Source organism: Tenrec ecaudatus, chromosome 1 (assembly GCF_050624435.1).
Source record: "Tenrec ecaudatus isolate mTenEca1 chromosome 1, mTenEca1.hap1, whole genome shotgun sequence".
NCBI lineage: Eukaryota > Metazoa > Chordata > Mammalia > Afrosoricida > Tenrecidae > Tenrec > Tenrec ecaudatus.
The window spans coordinates 295,371,310-295,390,152 of record NC_134530.1 but is presented as its reverse complement, the minus strand read 5'-3'; the positions used below and the strand labels follow the sequence as shown (position 1 = coordinate 295,390,152).

The following is an 18,843-nucleotide window of genomic DNA, read 5'->3' as shown; positions in this document are numbered from 1 at the left end:
AGATTTCTTCACCACAATTGCTTATTCACCCGCTTTGTCTTCAGCAGTTGTATCAGGAAGGTGAGCCTCATAGAGTGTCAATTTAAAAGAAGAAAGTATTCTTGCATTGAGGGAGTACTTGAGTGGAGGCCCAAAGTCCTTCTGCTACCTTAATACTAAACCTATAAATATATGCACATAGATCTGTAAGGTCTCTCTCTCTGGGACTAGATTTCAGCCTTTGTCCTTGGCTCCGCGCGAGAAAGATTTTATGCTGAAGCCGGCCTCGTGATCCAAGTGAATTTAATGAAAGTTCAAAGAAGCATCAGGTTTTACGTGGCACCCATAGGATTCCTTTGACCATGCGGCCTGGCAGAGACTGCTCTGGGACACGCAAGGATCTCTCCCCTCCCACGGAGATGACCAGACCCTCTCCCTCTCGGTTCCTGCCTTCTTAAGGGTTCCTGGGGGAGGCGTGGTGAACGATCCCAGGTCGATCCCATTGGCTGAATTGTAGTAACCTGGCCCAGGTGGGCTGCTCCAGGTGTAATGCCCATCTCCACCCACTGGCGGGAAAATCCAGCTTTGTCCTTTGCTGGTTCTCCTGGGCATGCGTAAATGGACTTCCCAATTAACTAGGCTAAGCTACCTAACAGATCTATTTCCCCATCCTCATATATAAACATATTTGCCTATGTACATGTCTTTGTCTAGAACTCTATAAATGCCCTTTGCCTCCCAGCTCTTTCCTCTATTTCCTTTTTTGACTTTCCTCCTTTCCCACTATCATTCTCAGTCCCCACCAGAGTTTCAGCAATTCCTCTTGGTTACATTGCCCTTGATCATGCCCTACCAAGCCTCCCACACCCTCCTCACCACCGATTTGGGTCACTTGTTCCTTTGTCCCTGGGTTTGTTAACACGTCTACCTTTCCCCCCACTTCCCCCTCTCCCATGTCCCCTCGGAACTGTTGGTTCCATTGTTTTCTCCTCCAGATTGTTCATCCAGCCTATCTTATTTAGACAGACCTGAGGAGGTAATAACATGCACAAAAACAAGACAGAGCAAAACCAAGAAACAATATACAGCAAAACAACAACAAACCAATGACAAAAACCAAAACAAAACACAATAAGAAAAAAAAGCTTGTAGTTAGTTCAAGGATTGTTTGTTGGCCTTTAGGAGTGTTTTCCAGTCCAGTCTGTTGGGGCACCATGCTGGCTCCAATGTCCACCTTCAGCATTCCCTGAGGACCTCGCCACTCCAATCCCTTGCTGTTGCACCCCTTTAGTGTTTTGCCTCAGTGTGGCAGGATCATATTGGGTGCAATTCCCACACTGTGTCTCCATTGTTGTCCCCTGTAGGGCTATGAGTCAGTGAGGGGCGCCATGTCTCCTAGTTTGGCTGGCCATGTGGTCCTCTCTGTGAACTGGCTGTTCTAATTGGAAATATCGTCCCCATGGCCTGGTGGTCCAGGATGTGCTCCACTCTCCTCGTTCCCCTTCCTCTGCTCCCGTGTGCTCTGATCAGATATGTCCCTCTCCCGGAGCTTCAGATTCAATGCCGCCCTTTGAAATAAATTCTTCTGGGGGGAGGGGCAGGTGTCGATTTAGTAGTTGGGATTGGGACCGGCCCCTCAAACCTCTCCACTGGTTCCCTACTGCATGCTGGCATGCTGCATTCACATCTTGGAGCATTGGGTTGAAGTCTGGTCCCTCTTTCCCAGTGGAGATAAAAACAATACCCGCTCCCCTTGGGTGGGATAGTGAGGCTGAAATTCTTTAAGTGAGCAGACAGCGTCTATTTTCTCCTGAGGAGTGGCCGATGGGTTTGTACCACTGACCTTGCTGTTAGCAGCTACCGGGGTTCCTTACAGTTAGCCGTAGGCACACTAAATGAAGAGACAGTAGGTTAGAAGATAAATGTGGGGAAATCAGTTAAGTGGAATGAGGGGCTCCGGGATGGAGGTTCAATAGGGTGAGTAGAGCGGGCCTCAATGAGGAGGTGGCTATTGGGCACAGACTCAAGGGCGGGGATGGAGGGAGTGTTCAGACACATGCGGGGGCAGTTCACGGAAGGCAAACACCCTGAGTCGGAGAGAGGTTGGTGCGCTCGGTAGAGGGAAGCGTTTTTCCCATGTGTATTTTGGTTGGTTAAATTCCTAGCAGTGGAATTATGGGGTCAAAGGAATTGTCTAGATCTCCTTTGAAATTCTCTCGTTTCAAAGCCCTGGGATAGAAGAGTGACCGTACCCAAAATCTATTCAAATGCAAGAAAATCAAAATGGAAGAAGAGTAGAAAACATAAAGGGGCTAAAAATAGCAGTTACCACCTCTGTTAAGAATTTCTGTGAGAATCTCAGGGGTTTACCGAGTCATCTTCCGCGGTGCCTGTTACAGTGGGCTGGCACAGCTTGGCCACGTGTCACCCCTCCGCGTTCCTGTATCTACTAGGCAGGATCCTTCTTGCCTCTTTGCCAGTGACTTTCAAGTACCAATCAGCTCTTCCCTTTCCACCTTCCCAGGTCCCCTGGGACCTTCCTATTCAGCTCCAATTTCTGATCTATCTAAAGACATCCCCACTTTCCCACTGACCGTGAGACTAATCGGATGACTTCACCGGAGGCGCGCGACCTTGTGGTTCAGGGGGAGGGCAGTGGCCTTGAAGCACAGGGGGGACCTTCCGCTCTACCCAAGAGAAAGAATGGAGGGAGCTGCAGGGCCAGGGAGCAGGGAAGGTGTGTGGTAAGGGGCCGGCTCCAGGTAGGGGCTCATCAGAGGAGAAGAATGGGTTGGGACCCGTTACCAAGGCCAGGCAGACTTTATTCTCCAAGTGGTAAGTCATCAAAGGAGGTTTGCTCAGAGTGACAACATGAGACTGCCTTTCAAGAAGATGTCTGGAGCTGGGGTGATAAATGCTTTTGGAAGGAGGGGAGTTAAGCCAGGGGAACCAGTTAGTTCACTGTGGCAGGAGATATTGTAAGCCTTTCATCCAGTCATTAAGCCAGTGTGTACTGGGGATCATGGGCGTGCTGGGCACTGTGCTCCATCCTGGGAAGGTGTAACCCACACCCCCACCCTCATGGAGATCACATTCTAGCCGGGGACAGAGACAGCTATCCAGTGGAAATCAATTGAGTAGATAGTATATTAACCTGTTTGCAAACCTGTCACTGGAGTCGTAGGACTGCCCCGTATTGTGTCTGAGGAAACAGATTGGCCACCACGTCTCTCCCCCGAGGGGCACCTGGTGGACTGAGATCAACCCCCTCCTGGTTAGCAGCCACGTGCTTAAGCACCGTGCCACCACCAGGGCCCATAGATAGTGTGCTTGACGGTGCAGGTGGTCAAGTGGACATGCACGCAGGAAGGGAATGAGGAGTTTTTCAGAGCCCCGGGGTGGTGTCCATGGTTAAGCATTTGTCTTACTAATGGGAAGGTCGGTGCACTTTGCCTACTCCTAAAGGACCCCCAACGAAATGCAATCCTTTTCAGAAAAGTCAGGGCCACAAACTGTGGAGCAAAGGTCCACTCTGACATCCCAGGTCACCAGGAACCAGAATCGACTCGAGGGCAACTGTTGTTTGTTTACTAGAAATGGTTGTGGGCTGGGGCCAGGAGTGGGTGGGCGGTGGGTGGTGTGGTTCACAAGTTCCTAAAGAAGAAGGATAGCCAGCTGGGGGAAGGAAGGCTCTTGGGGTGACTTGTGAGTGGAGGGGCCCCATGAAGGTGAGGGCGAGGGAGGTTGGGAGTGTTTGTAGGTAGACTCCGTGAGACGAGGAGCCAGCCAGGAGCACAACAGGGAGTCAGTGATGTTTATGAAGGGCAGCAAGAGAAAGCCACCCAGGCAGCACACAGCACGGTACCATCATGGAAGACCCAGGGCGTTCAGGTTATAGGCATGTCTCCCCGATGAGGCTGTCAGCATCTTGAAAGGACCCATTCACACTGGCCAAGCCAAGTGCTGAGCACATTCCAAAATATTCAGTGAATATTCGCAGTTGGAAGGCATTCTTCCTTCATCTTGCTGCCCCCAGCCACGGGGAGCTCCCTGCGTGGTGCCTGAGGCTGCTTTTCTATACTTCGCTAGAGGTCCGCCACTGCAGCTAGGGAAGCTAACCAAGGGTCTGGCCCCAGGGAGGACTGGGGTTTGGGCCAAGCAGGAGTCCCGCTGTGTTAGCCCCAGTTGACCAGAGAAACAAATTCATAGACACTTATATGTGTTTTAAAAGAGAACTTTATATCAAAGAAAAATTGTACATTAAGAAAACATCCCAGCCCAGTCCAGATCAAGTCCTTAGGTCTGATATTAGCCCACATGTCCGATACCAGTCTATAAATCCCTCTTCCTACTCACGAAACACAAGCAATGATGCTGATGCAGGAAGATCACAGGCCAGTGGGTGGAAAGCCTTGTGGACCCAGTGGTGGTGGAGGCATCCCAGCGCTAGCAGGGGTCTCTAAGTGAGCCCTGCGGCTCCAGGGCTCTAGTGTAGCTCTGTGTGTCTTGTCAGCAGGAATGTCTCACAGGAAGGGAGCTATTGATTTCCGTGGGCACCTCCAAATGAGGTCATCAAGCTGCAACCTGAATGACAGCTTAGACTCCACCCCTCCACAAGTTGACACCAGAGAATGTTGCTCACCTGCTCTTGGGCTGTGTGGCCCCTCCTGGAGTAGGCGTGCGGCAGCCTCCTCCTTGAAAATCCCCTTCTATTTCTGGTGGTCCAGAGTCTCTTGGTCCCTCCCCAGTGAGCACTGCCCAGTGATACCCTGTGGCCTGCCCAGAGAGGGCATCTCATCCGTAAGTGGCTGGGTGCTGTTTATGTCAACATCTACCTCCCACCCCACTTAAGAGCTTGGCGTGCCTCCAACCGTGCCCTACCTGGATGAGGCCCCGATGCCACTGCACTTCTACCGGGACTGGGTCTGCCCCAGCAGGCCCTGCATCGTGCGCAATGCCCTGCAGAAGTGGTCACTCCCCTATCTGAGGTGGGTGCAGCCCTGGGCTGGGCTAGGGTGATGGGCGAGCTGTCTTGTGGCATGTGGGCATGCTCTTAGAGTCCCTTCCCCTAGGGCCACGGTGGGCGCCACGGAGGTGAGCGTAGCGGTGACCCCAGATGGCTATGCTGATTCCGTGCGCGGAGACCACTTCGTGATGCCAGCCGAGCGCCTGCTGCCCCTGTGAGGTGTGTTGGACGTCTGGAGGGCAGGGCCCGGCACACCCACCACCCCATGGCCAGGGTCAGGCCCTGCCGCCCTGGAAGCCTTGACTGTTGACCGACTGCAAAGGATTAGTGCTCTAACTTTTGCCTGTGGGGGGCTGGGCCCACTCCCCAAGCCCTCCAAACCATGGCCTCTTCGCCACTTTTCCCTGGGATGCCCCTCGCTCGCACGCAGCACCCCTGGCCACATCCTGTTGGGTGTTATCCCAGACCCAACCTGCAGGGGACAACCGCTCCTAACTCTCCTCCTCTGTCCTGCAGGGAAGATGCCAGAGGCGGTGAACTTCTGGCTGGGGGAGGCGGCCGCAGTGACGTCCTGTAGGTGTCTCTGGGATGCAGGGACAGGGAGGAGCCAGTATGGGGCCAAGGGTGGGAGGCTGGCCTGGAGGGTCGGTCTACAATTCTGCGAACAGAGGAGGAGCGGCGTTGCAGCGTGGTGGGTGGGATGACTTTGGTGTGGGGGCGCACTAGACATCTCTCAGAGGGCACATTGGCCCCGGAGGTGAACTTGGGAGAACCCTATGCGTGGATATTTACCTCTTTGGAGAGATGACCCGCATGGGGCGTGTGGTGAATGCCAAGTCCCTGGTGGCTGGGATCTGGAATGCCCTCCACCCCAGCCCCCCCTGGGCATCTCCTGGAGTCTGGTTTGACTATGTCGTTGAGAATACACAGAGCAAAAGCACACACCAAGCTTCTACACTGACAGTTCAGTGACATTGATTCAGTCCCTCTAGTTGGTTCAAACGTTCTCACCCTCCCTTCCCGAGTTCTTCTCCCTGAGGGAAATGAGCGGGCTTCAGAAACTGTGTAGAAAATAATGGGATTCCACCTCCCCCCTTATAAATTCATTGTCCTCCAGGATCCTGGCTGTTCTTTGAAGAGGCTGTTTTCAGTCTGAGCCCGGATGGAGTTTAAAAGAACACCATGCTCATGGCAGAGGGATGGAGATCCTTTACTGCCTAAGTTGAACTAGTACTGGGCGTAAAGGAGACATCAGGGGACACTTTGGATGGAAGGTTGAAATCTTTATTCGCAGCACTTTCTCGTTTTTACACCCCTGGTTGTCTTGAGGCGCAAGGCTCTGGGTGGGCAGGTTCTGCCTCTCATGTGCCCTGCTCCGCCAAATCTGCCCAGGACCTTCTTTGTGTTGGCAGTGCACAAGGACCACTACGAAAACCTCTACTGAGTCCTCTCTGGAGAGAAACATTTCCTGTTACACCCGCCCAGCGACCGACCCTTCATCCCCTATGGTAGGGCTGGGACCTGCCTTACGCATGGGCCCCAAACCAGAGGAAGGGTAGCGAGGCTTCCCTGCCTGTGTCCCTGGGGCCAGGCAGGCAACAGGAGAGGCTGGGAGGAGGTGTGAGGGACTGGGAGCACTCTTTGCTGAGCTCCCCCTTTTTCTCTGGCATCAGAGCCGTACAACCCAGCAACCTACTGACTCACTGAGGCGGGCACCTTTGAGGTGGTGGATGAAGAGGCCATGGAGAAGGTGTCCATCTTGGCCCTGGGCCTCAGGGAGGGGCGAGCTCATCCATCTCCGAGGAGCAAGGGGGCCCCAAAGTCCTGGGAAGGTGGCCCCTTCCTCCGTAAGGTCCCACCTTCTGGGGCTGGCTTCCCAGGGCGGATGGAGGGGGACCTTTGGCCCTTACCGTTGGCAAGGCCAAAGGCCGAGTTCCCCGGTCCTGCTCCGTCCCCAGGTGCCCTGGCTTCCACTGGATCCCTTGACACCAGATCTGTCCCAGTACCCACAGTACCGTGGGGCCCAGGCCCTCCGCTGCACCATGCAGGCCGGCGAGATGCTCTACCTGCCGGCCATGTGGGTCCACCACGTGCAGCAGTCCCAGGGCTGCATTGCTGGTGAGGAGCTGCTGGCCTCGGCCAGCGGGTGGGCTGGGGAGGCTCTGGGTCAGAGCTGGGCCACCCACTCCTGTGCTTGCTCTCCCCACAGTGAACTTCTGGTACGACATGGAGTATGACCTCAAGTATAGTTACTTCCAACTGCTCGACACCCTCACCAAGGCCTCAGACCTGGACTAGTGGAGCCCCCAGGGAACGTGCCCCCCCCACAGCTCAGGGGGCACTCTGGCTCCTCCTCAGATGGGCCCCCACAGAGACACCCTGCAATCTGTCTGACCCAGAACCCCGTTTGGGTTGGGACCGACCCTGGAGACTATCGTGGGTGATAGGAGGAGGACCAGGAAGTGCCAGGCAGGTGTCTAGGTCAGGGTTCCCAGAAAGCTGCCACGCAGGTGAAGCAGCCCCGTGGGTGGAGGCCAGCTGCGGCGTCCTCCCTCCTCTGTAAAGCTGTGAAGTGGATATAATGATGGTCCCTACCTTTCTGGCTGCCCTGGGGCCTGGAGAGGGTTTCTGTAAGGGCCCGCTCGCTCGCTCGAAGGACATGCTCAATAAAGCCGGGGAGGCTCCATGTGGTACCTGCCCCTTGTGGCTTTCTGTGTCTCCAGGAGGGCGGGGAGGGTTCAGATGGAAACGTCAGAGAGAGGAGCTAGCTCCCTGTCTGTCCAGGGACCACAGCTTGTACTCCGGTCTGGCCGGCAGGCCAACCCTGTTTTAACTCTCTGCCAGGGCTCGTTGACTGGGACTCTGGTTTGCTCCTCGATGGGGTTGGTGGCCTGGGGACGAGCCTGTGTCTCCTAACCAGCACAGGGACCAGGGGACAGAACCTGCCCCACCCCCACCCCTGGGCTGCTCCTCTGCAGAAGGAACTGGCTTTCTCATGCTGCCCCCACAAAAGGGGAGATGAGCCCCCTTCCCCTGGGTGCCCACCTGGAGCTCCAGTCCTGGCCATCTCTGGGGACCCAGGTGGCCCAATCCCTGGCTTAGAAGAGCTGTTTTTAGTAACAGCCACTCCCCTGCTGTGATGATAGGCTCCGGATACACCCCTCCTCCGGGTCTGCTTCAATGGAGACTGGGCATTCCTGTCCTACTGGTACCTGGATGTTGCTACAAGCCTTGTTGGTGGGGACTCTGCCCTTGCCCTACCTCTGGCGGCTGCCCAGACCTGTGGCCCCTCCAAGCCATGCCTTCCTGTCCTGCTCACACGGGTGATTGGTGAGCTGTCCTGGAAGCAGGACCCGGCTGGGCAGGCCCAGGTGGTGTCTGCTGGGGGCAGTGGGTTTTCCAGGAACCCAGCAGGGGTGGGGGACCTTGAGCCCATGGGAGGGTGTCAGTAGCCCCAGTATAGGCTGAGGTGCCTCATTTCTTGGGCAGGGTGTGGGGCTTTGGCGGAGCGGAAGATGCAGGTGGGAGGGGCTAGGGAGGCCAGTTGGGACATACTTGGATTTTGGCTTAAAACCCCACAGTCCTCGGCCCAGTGGCTACTGCTGCCTTTGCTCGCCCCGCCTGGGACCCCCAGCCTCATGGCTCTGGTAAGATTGGCGTGGCACTGGAGCCCACTCTGACCCTTGCTCCCCACCTGAGTCCTGACTAATGCTTTCTCTGGAGGGCTGTGGCCGCGGTGGTCTTCAGGTGTAGGGGGTGTGTTTGCCAGCTTTGGGTAGGGGCATGGCTGGGCTGCGGATCCACAGAGCTTCTAGGCAGGGAGAGGCTCCTGGCTGCTCCCCTGCTCCCTCTGAGTCAGTTGCCTGGGCTGTCGGGGCCTGAGACTGATGAGATGGGTGACTTTCCCGGGTTCTTCCTCTGCCAGGAACCCCTGGGCGCATGCAGCTGGGACTTCCAACGGCAGCTGGGAGGCCAGTGAAAGGGTGTGCTGACACACGCTCCCTGGCCCCAGCGCACCTGGCAGGGCTTCAGCCCAGAGCCCGGGGTGGTTTGGGATGGAGTCCTGGGGTCCTTTGTTTCTCTGCCCTCGGAGAACCTGGAGGGCGCAGGGCTTGGCGCCCATGGGCTGCCTGGCCTGGTAACCTCCCACCTGCCCCAGCACAGAGGTGGCTTCCAGAACTGCCCCCTGACCAGGGGTGGGATGCACAGGGAGGAGCGAGTGAGCAAGCAGGAGCTTAGTCCTAGCAGGCCGCTCCCTCCATGCCCTTCTGTATGCCCACCCAGAGCTTTGTAAGCGAGGGCATGGGCTGGGGCAGACAGGTGGCAAGATGGGAGCCTGCTGGTTCCAGGAGAGGGAAGCGGAGAGCACAGCGATCCTGCCTCTGGGTCTCCGGCCAGTTGCTGGGTCACCTCTCCATGCCTCCGCCTCCTCGTGAGGCAGCGTAGTAGTCGGCTGAGTTAATGTATGGATAGCCCTTGGGACAGACCTGTCATGGGCATTGTGTAAGTTCCTATGGACGTGCCCTGTCTCTTCTAGACTCGGGGTTCTGGGTGGCCTTGGCCCTGTTGGTGCAAGGTGAGCCCTCACAGGTGCCCCAACCTCCCTTCCATCGCCTGCGGCCTTTGGTCATGTCATCCCACAGCAAGCTTGTCCCCTCCCCGCTGCTCTGCAGCCCAAGTTGCCCGGGACCTGCCTGCTCACCATTCGTGTGCTGCAGGCCCACAGCCTGCCTGCCAGGGACGTGGGTGAGTTGACTGAGAGAGGAGAAGGGAACTGAGGTTGCAATTGGAGCAGGGCAGGGACGGTGGGAGGTGGCAGGAGGGCTGGGCCTGTGAGGTCCTGGGAGGAGGGCCTGCAAAGAGTGACGGGCAAGGGCTGGTGATGGAGGGTGGGGCTTGGTGCGTCCCCAGGATTCCCTCTGGTGGTGAACTCTGCGTGGCTTGGGGGAGAATTGGCCCTCATTTCTTCTCCTCCAAGTGACCCACCCTGACTTCTATGTGACCCTGTGGCTGCCCACGGCCTGCAACCACCGGCTCCAGACACGCACGGTCAACAACTGCAGAAACCCTGTCTGGAATCTGAGCTTCCACTTCCGGGTGCACAGCCAGATCAAGGTGGGCCTGCCTCAGCCCAGCCCTGCGTACCCCCAGCGCCACCCCCACCCCACCCCCACCCCATGGCCCTGTCCCGCTGCTCCCCTTCCAGAACATGGTGGAGCTGAAAGTCTTTGACCAAGACCTGCTGACCAGCGACGACCCCATGCTGTCAGTGCTGTTTGACGTGGGCACTTTGCTGCCTGGGGAGTTCTGGCGCCAGAGCTTCTTGCTTAGCCCACAGGCAAGACTCCACATGAGCGGCCACCCTCGGTACCACCAACGGGATGCTGCTTAAATGGCCCTCTTCAAAGAACTTGTTTACAGACCATGAGGTCAGGTTTCCCTGGTGCCCGAGGCCCTTGTCAACCAGGACCTGCTTCCCGAGAAGCGGCCCCCTCCTCGGGGCTACATTATGGACAGCAGCCCTCCCCGCATTGGCACCCCTGGCTGGCATCTGGGTTGGAATCTGCACATACCCACACTGACACACACACTCACACTCACATTCCAACCCACACGCAGCCTCACACACATACACAGGTACACTCACACGCAAGCATACGCACTCAACCACTGTCACACTCACACATGCACAGCCATGTGGATACACATGCACACACACTCACATGTGCACACAACCACTCACCTGCATGCCCACATACATGCACATGTCTTACCTTTATAACTTGCTTTTTCAGGGTGGGGAGCGGTTTGACGTTGAATTCCGCCTGCGGAGTGTGTGAGTTGGGGGTTGCGGGGGTCAGGGGAGTTGGGGGTTGCGAGGTAGGGGGAGGGACTCTGGGTCAAATCTGTCCCTTCTGGAAGGAGAGAGCCTCGTGCGCTCAGGGCTGGTGTCCTTCCCCGGGGACCCTCTGTGGTTGGAAGGACTGCCTAGGCTTCCTTGGGGGCAAGAACCTGACCCCCGCTCATGGCTTTTCCCAGGTCAGACTGTGCGGAGCAGCTCACCAGCAACGGTGTCCTAGTGGTGAGTCAGATCATTGTAGTGATTGATTCAGGATCATAGTAGTGATTCGGGATCATAGTGGTAATTTGGGATGGTAATGGTGACTTAGGATCATGGTACTAATTCGGGATCATAGTAGTGATTTGGGATCATAGTAGTGCTTTGGGGTCATAGTAGTGCTTTGTGATCATAGTAGTGCTTTGTGATCATAGTAGTGATTTGGGATCATAGTAGTGCTTTGTGATCATAGTAGTGCTTTGGGATCATAGTAGTGCTTTGTGATCATAGTAGTGCTTTGTGATCATAGTAGTGCTTTGTGATCATAGTAGTGCTTTGGGATCATAGTAGTGCTTTATGATCATAGTAGTGCTTTGTGGTCATAGTAGTGCTTTGGGATCATAGTATGACTTGGGATCACAGTAGTGATTTGGGATCATAGTAGTGCTTTGGGATTGTAGTGGTGAGTGACACACCCTCCCTCAGGCCATCTGCTCACCTGCCCTCCTGGCTGCAAGTCTGTCTGGAACAGGAAAGAGCAAAGTGGGAGGGGCTATGATTTCCAGAGGACATGGGACTGAGGAGCAGTAACCACGGGCTGCAGGGGAAAGGGTAGTGGTGAGGTATCCTTGCGTGGGAGGGGCGGCATATGAATCTTCTCTTCCCAACACAGGCCCGTGAGCTTTCCCGCTTGCATGTGCGGCTGAAGGAGGCCGGGGACCAGAAGGGTGAGTCTCCCAGGTCACCAGGACAGCCCTGGCCCTCAGCCTATGTCTTCCCCCTTCCTCAGCTGCCCATCCTGGAAGAAGCTGCCAGCCACCTTTAGCCTCCGAAGGCTAGGGGCTGGGGGTGAAACTGCCCGGGCTTACCAAGACCTGGTCTTTTCCCATGACCCTGCTCCGAGGGGGCTGGGCTGGGGGTAACTCCTCCCAGCCTCTGCCAGCCACAGGGGCGGGAGACACCTCACGGGCAGGGAACCCCCTCCCACCCCTACCTCGGTTCCTTTCTCCAGAGTCAAAGGGAAAAGTTCAGCTTGTTGTCCCCGGGTCCTACGAGGGATCTCAGGAGGTCACCGTAGGCAGCGACTCCTTCCGTTTCCACTTCCCCACCTGCTGGGAGCAGGAGCTGAGTATCCACCTGCAGGTAGGGTGCCCCCCCACTGACCCCCTGGAATTCAGGCCCACAGGGCTGGGTGGTACCCCTGCTCTGAGACTCGGGTAAGTGTACAGTTTTGGTCCCCTTGCAGAACGCCCCCCAAGAGCAACTGAAGGTGCCACTCAGGGCCCTGCCATCAGACCAGCTCGTGAGGCTGGTCTTCCCTACGTCCCAGGTACTCTTCACTCAGAGGAAGAGACCCTTGATGTGGGGGTGGGACAGGGCCTCAGGCCAGTGCACGGGTGGGGGCAGGGGGTGACTCCTTCTCTCCCTTTTCTTTTGGGCCAAGCCCCTGGGCTGGGCTGTGGGGGTGCATCCCTGTGGAGATGACTGGGGCATCCCAGGGCCGAAGTTGGGGTGGAGGTGCCAGCCTTTCTGAGTGGTATTTTGCTGGTTTGCAGGAGCCTCTGATGAAGGTGGAGCTGAGAAAAGAAGACAGGTGAGAGGCTGGGCTGGGGGAGAGCAGGCGGGGGAGGGAGGGCGCTACGTGCAGCTGGGTGGCCTGGAGGACCGGAAGCAAGCGGGTGGCTACAGCAGGGAGCTCCCAGTCTTGGGAAGGTGCTCAGAGCAGAAAGGGTCCTTCCTCAGCCTTGTAGTCTGTGTGTGGCCTCACTGGGTGGGAGAGAGGTGGGGGCTGAGGAGAGTAACACGCCTGGTTTGAGGAGCACAAAGACCAGAAGGAAGCAACCTTTTGGGTGGAAGCAACGTGGGTGGGCCTTCAAGAACTTTTGCTGGCCCTCGGTGTCTAGGAGCATAAGCAGCCCCAACTTAAAGGCCTTTGTTCCTTCTCAGCCCCCGTGCCCCCTCCCCAGTGTAGCCCTGGTCCAGCGTTGCAGGGGAGGGAGAAGCTGAGACTCAGGGCCACCTTTGGCCACAGGGACACCCTCATCTGCCGGCTGGCCTTGCTGTCATGCCTGGCGTGTTGGTGTGGCTCTGGGCCCACCATCCCCCCCTCACTCTCCAAGCTTCAGCACACAGGCTGAAGGGAGAGAAGAGATGGACGTGGATCTTGCAGGGAGATGGGCCCAGTGTCCTCTTTTCTGACGAGGATGAGCACTGCCTCACTGTCCGTCCATCCCCCCACCCCACCCCCAGACCAGGGGAGCTGGCCGTGCGCCTGGGCTTTGAGCTGTGTGCTGAGGAGCAGGCCTTCCTGAGCAGGAGGAAGCAGGTGGTGGCCAAGGCCCTGCAGCAGGCCCTGCAGCTGGAGGGAGACCTGCAGGAGGACGAGGTCTGTCAGGCTGGGCAGGAGTGTGGGGGTCTCAGGCCGAGTGTTGAGCTGAGTGGGCCTCCACATTTCCATTGCCCGACCAGGGTTGGTTGTAAGGCGGACTTGTGTTTGCCTCTCGTCTGCCCATCTACCCCCCTTGTACTTCCCGGAGCTTTCTTGATGTTATCTTGGGCCCAATGCGGCTGAGCAGTGTCAGAACCACGGGCCCCACCAGGGGTAGCTACCCTTCTCTGTGCGTTGGCCCTTGGCCTGGAGCTGATTTTAAGACTGGGCCTCTCAGACAACTCGGTGGACATCTGGCCAGGCCTCTCTGCAGGTTGGGCTGGCTCCTAAGGAAATGAGCTCCTTGCAAGGGGAGAGGGACGCTGATTTGGGGTTTTGAGGTGAGCCTGTGTCTTTTAAGAAGTGACCGCCGTACTCCCCAGGCTGGGGATGGGGAGATAAGGCCTGTGGCCTGTACGCTCCCTGGAGTTTTCAAAACCCGAAAGGACCCACCCTGCTGAAGGAGGTTATCCTGACATGATTCTCCTCAGCTGCTCTGACTCAGACCCGCTCCATGGGTCCCCACCAGACTCTGACCTATGCTAACTTGGTGGTGGGGCCAGGGGCAGGGGACTGAGTGGCCACTTGACTTGCTGTGTTCTCCTCCTGTGGTTTTTACTGCCCGGCGCACCCTGACCTCCCCTCCACCAACTGGAAGTCCCCGCAGGGCCTCCCTTGAACCCAGCTGTACTCTGCCCTTCCAGGTCCCAGTGGTGGCAATCATGGCTACTGGTGGAGGGGTCCGGGCAATGACTTCCCTGTATGGGCAGCTGACCGGCCTCAGGGAGCTGGGCCTCTTGGACTGCGTCTTCTACATCACAGGGGCCTCGGGCTCCACTTGGTGAGCAGGCTGAGTGTGGGATCTGGGGGTGAGTGGGCAGAGGCAGGGGTGCCTGTGGTAAGGCTTCTCCAGTGCCCCCTTGGCCTCCCTGACTAGATTGGAAGGTCTGCGAGGAGGCAGGTGGCAGGTGCGATATGCCCAAGGTGCCCCATGGGCTTCGGCTGTCTCCATGGAGCTGGAAGGCACCTGCGGGCTGCTGCCCTGGGAGAGAAGGTCCGAAGGGGTGTGAGGTCTCGGGGGACTCTTAGAGGAACCTGTCTGCCCCCGACCTCTGGCTTTGCCTAGGATCTTAGAAAACCTCTACAAGGATCCAGATTGGTCGCAGAAGGACCTGGGGGGCACCACCATACTGCTGAAGACGCAGGTGACCAAGAACAAGCTGGGCGTGTTGGCTCCCAGCCAGCTGCAATGGTACTACCAGGAGCTGGAGGAGCGCGCTCGCCTGGGACACCCGGCCTGCTTCACCAACCTCTGGGCCCTCATCAATGAGGCCATGCGACATGATGGGGTACAGAAGGGCGGCCCACGGGGACGGGCCTGGACCTGGAGGCAGCCCTGCTGGGTAGCAGGGCGAGGGGAGATCTCCAGAGACCAGGCAGCAATGGGTTTACACGGAGGTATCTCCCTACAGCCTGATGTCCACAAGCTCTCAGAGCAGCGACAGGCTCTGAGGCACGGCCAGAAACCTCTCCCCATGTACTATGCCCTCAACACTAAAGGGCACGGCCTGTCCACCTTTGAATTTGGAGGCAGGTCGAGGCAGCTGGTTGAGGCCCCGGGCGGCCAGGGGTCGGGGAAGGGGTTGTTGGGATGGTGTGGGGAGGCAGTTTTTCATGCCCTTCTCCTTACACGCTGGTCCGGGACCCGAGTGAATCCAGACACCCATGACCCCAGAATCACTTGGACTGGAGGGGAGTCGCCCCGTCCTTTGTGGCTGCCCTGCATGGGTTCGGGTGGGCAGGAGGGTGGTGGCCAACAGCGGTCCCTTCCCACCGCAGAGTGGTGTGATTTCTCCCCCTACGAGCTCGGTTTCTCCAAGTAAGGTGCCTTCATCCCCTCCGAGCTCTTCGGCTCCGAGTTCTTCATGGGGCGGCTGATGAAGAGGATGCCTGAGTCCCGCATCTGCTTCCTGGAAGGTGAGGGGGTATTGGAGAGAGAATGGGGGAGGGGAGGATGTTTCTGGGGGAGCCCCATCACTGAGGCGGGCAGCAGGGAAGGGTCAGGCTGTGACAGGAATGGGGGCTCTCGTCCCCTTGTGTCTGCGCTCCCAGGTATCTGGACCAACCTATATGCAGCCAGCCTCCAAGACAGCTTATACTGGTCCTCGGAGCCCAGTCCATTCTGGGATCGCTGGGCTCAGACCCTGACCAGCTTGGGTAGGTGCCCAGGCTCCGGGGCTGGTGCTGGGGGTGGGCATGTGACTCCCAGCTCTGTGTGTGTGTGGTGGTGGGGGCACTGGTCTCAGCTCTTTCCCTCTCCGGGGTCACTGCCCTCAGACTGGGCTAGCACCCACGCCCCACTCCCTGGCTGTGCAGACAAGGAGCAGGTCCCAGTGCTGAAGATGGAAGTGCCACCCAGCCTGGCTGGGAGGATCGGGGAGTTGTTCTCTGGCCTCCTGACGTGGCGCCCGCTTGCCCAGGCCACCCACAACTTTCTGCGTGGTCTCCAGTTCCACAAAGACTATTTCCAGCACCCTCACTTCTCCTCCTGGAAAGGTAGCTTCTCCCACCGGGGCCCAGCCCCCTGATGTCTTCCCAGAGCTGTGGGCCTTGGCTCCAGGCCCCTCACCTCACCCCTTGGCTCCATCCCTTCCATGTGTGGCCCCACGGGATGTTGGAAGTAGAGTTTCCTGCCTTCTCCTTCAACTGGGGCTGGAGGTTGCTTCAGGGCTGGGGCCAGGTGGGTGGGGCCTGAGGGCGGAGTCTTTTTCCAGGAGCAGCCAGTGACTGCCACTGACCAGGGGAGCAAGCGTGGTGTCCTCAGCACCCGTGCTCAAGGCTGCCCTCCCACCCCGCCCACCTCTCCAGACACCAAACTGGATGGACTCCCTAACCAGCTGACCCCTGGGGAGCCCCGCCTCTGCCTGCTGGACATGGGCTACTTTGTCAACACCAGCTGCCCGCCCCTCCTGCAGCCCACCCGGGACGTGGACCTCATCCTGTCGCTGGACTACAACTTAAATGCTGCCTTTCAGGTGGGGGAGCTGATGAGTGGCACCCGAGGATGCTAGGGCGGCTTCACAGTGTGTGCCTTGCTGGCTTCCTCCCAACCCTACGAGACAGGGACCCACATGCTATGGGCTGAGCTGTCCAGAGAAACAAAAGCAGCAACACTCCTCTGTGTAGAAAGAAAGAGCTTTATATCAAGAAGTCATTTTAGATCAGCAAGGCATCCCAGCCCAGTGTGATTCAAGACCATGCTAGTCAGAACCTTCCTCAGCCTCTGTGTAGCTGCAGGCAGATAATGCCCAGGCTGGCGTGAACACGGCCGAGTCGGAGGCTCTCCAGGCTGGTGGCCCCATGGGGCCGTCCCTGGAGACAGAATCCCAGCGAGGAGGAAGAGGCTCATAGCATCTCCCCTTCCTTCCAAGGAGGGATCACCAGGCTTCCACCTGAGTGACAGGTGGGACTCCACCCCTGCACTTTCACGCAGGTCCAAGTGGACATAATATCTAACCACCACACCATGTCAAAACAACCAAACCAGGATCCCCACCATGGAGTCCATGCTGACTCACCGGGTCCCCCTTAGTGTGTTTCCGAGATCGAACTGCTTACGGGAGTAAAAATGCCCACGGAGCAGTTTGTCACAGGAAATCAGCCTCTAACAACCAATGGGTCAGTAGGCACAATTGTATGGCGATAAAATAGTAAAGGTCTAGTAAAGTCATAGAGGCTAGGAGAGATAGGGGAGCGAGAGTACAATAAAGGAGTCAGGCACGTTTTATGATAGCATGCTCACCTCAGCTCCTCTTGATGGACCACGTGGAAGTGGGGGAAGAGAGAGCATCTGTATTATCTTGGGGTAGTTACAGGTAGCCTTAAGACATGCATATTCAGTAGTTACATACGCCACAAGGTGGGTGGGATCGACAGTAACGCTGAGCTCACAAGTGAGGAAGCCTAACAGCTGCATTGGGGGAAGCTGAGAGGGGGGCTGGGCGACAGCAGGAAGAGAGAGCCAGAGGATGTCTGCCTCTGTAGGGAGATCAGACCAGCCATGTGCTCACTTGAAGGCAGCATGGCTGTTAAGGGAGAGTCTGTGGCTACCAACGTGGAGGCACAAGTTCAGGAACGTGGTGCTCGGCCCTCTCTCCATGGAGCAGCGGGTGCTTTCCCAGTGCTGACCCTGCAGAACCTCGCCCAGCACATAACTGCTTCACCACCAGCACTCCCTGTGAAAAGAACTGGGGTTTCATTCACGCTCCATCAGGGGGCTTTCTCCGCACTGGGGAGAGGATGTGATGGTGAATCTGGTTGGCTGCACCTGCACCCCGGCTGGTTGCAGGCCGTCGACACCCCAGCGTTTAGTTTCTGTGTTAATTTAGTGAGAGGTGTGTGCCCTTCATGGCTGGCCTCAGCGATGGCTACAGTCCGTTTGGTGGAGCTCTGAGGGGCTGCGGCACGGCTGTCCACTCCGACTGATGCTTGGTCCTATGTGACGTCAGTGTCCAGGACCAAGGGAGCCCAAGGCTAGCCCTCTCCTGCCCTCTGTGCCCCTGCAGCAGCTGCAGCTGGTGGGCCGCATGTGCCAAGAGCAGGGCATCCCGTTCCCGCCCATCTCTCCCAGCCTTGGTGAGGAGCGCCAGCCTCGGGAGTGCCACAAGTTCTCTGACCCCGGCCGGCCTGAGGCCCCAGTCATTCTGCACTTCCCCCTGGTCAACGACTCCTTCCGGGACCACTCAGCCCCTGGTGAGCCAGCTTGCCGCTACCCCCTTCCTGGTGTCCCAGCCTCCCCGACCCAGCAGACCCGCCCTCCACCCCAGCACCCTGCCCCTCCATGCCCACGATGTGCTCTCTGCACAGGGGTCCCTAGGACACCCGAGGAGCCGGAGGCCGGGCTGGTGAACCTGTCTCCGTCTGATTCCCCTACCACTACTCGAAAGTGACCTATAGCCAAGAGGACTTGGACAAGCTTCTGGGCCTGTCCCACTACAACATCTGCAACAACCAGGAGCGGCTGCCGGCTGCCCTGCGCGAGGCTGTGCGGAAGAGGAGGCAGCGCTGACAGCCCGCCCCGAGTGAAGCCATGCCTCAGCCTCAGAGAGCCATCCCCCAGTGTTCTGGGACCTCGGAGGGCCTGGTTGGCCCCAGCAGCACCTTTCCTAGCCTTGGGTATATGCCCTGGTACCCTAGATGGGGCAGGAGCTGCCAGCACCTCACAGAGGGCCATCTGCACTGTGAACTGAAGCTGTGACTATGGGCTTGCCACAGCTCAGCAGCTGCTCTGGTCCTGGGCCCTGGGCCCCTGGAGCATGCCACAGTGGGCCTCTTCTCCAAGCACCGGGAGAGGTGGGGTGCAGAGGTGCTGTGGCAGCCAGGGTGCAAATGGGGTGGGGTTGGGGTTCGGGG

General features: G+C 57.8%; 2 pseudogenes; both read left to right on the top strand.

The window, feature by feature from the left end:
- Positions 1-3,575: 3,575 nt before the first annotated feature.
- On the top strand, positions 3,576-7,243 carry LOC142440898 (bifunctional peptidase and (3S)-lysyl hydroxylase JMJD7-like; annotated as a pseudogene).
- Positions 7,244-8,460: 1,217 nt separating this feature from the next.
- On the top strand, positions 8,461-18,499 carry LOC142440887 (cytosolic phospholipase A2 beta-like; annotated as a pseudogene).
- The last annotated feature ends 344 nt before the right edge of the window (positions 18,500-18,843 follow it).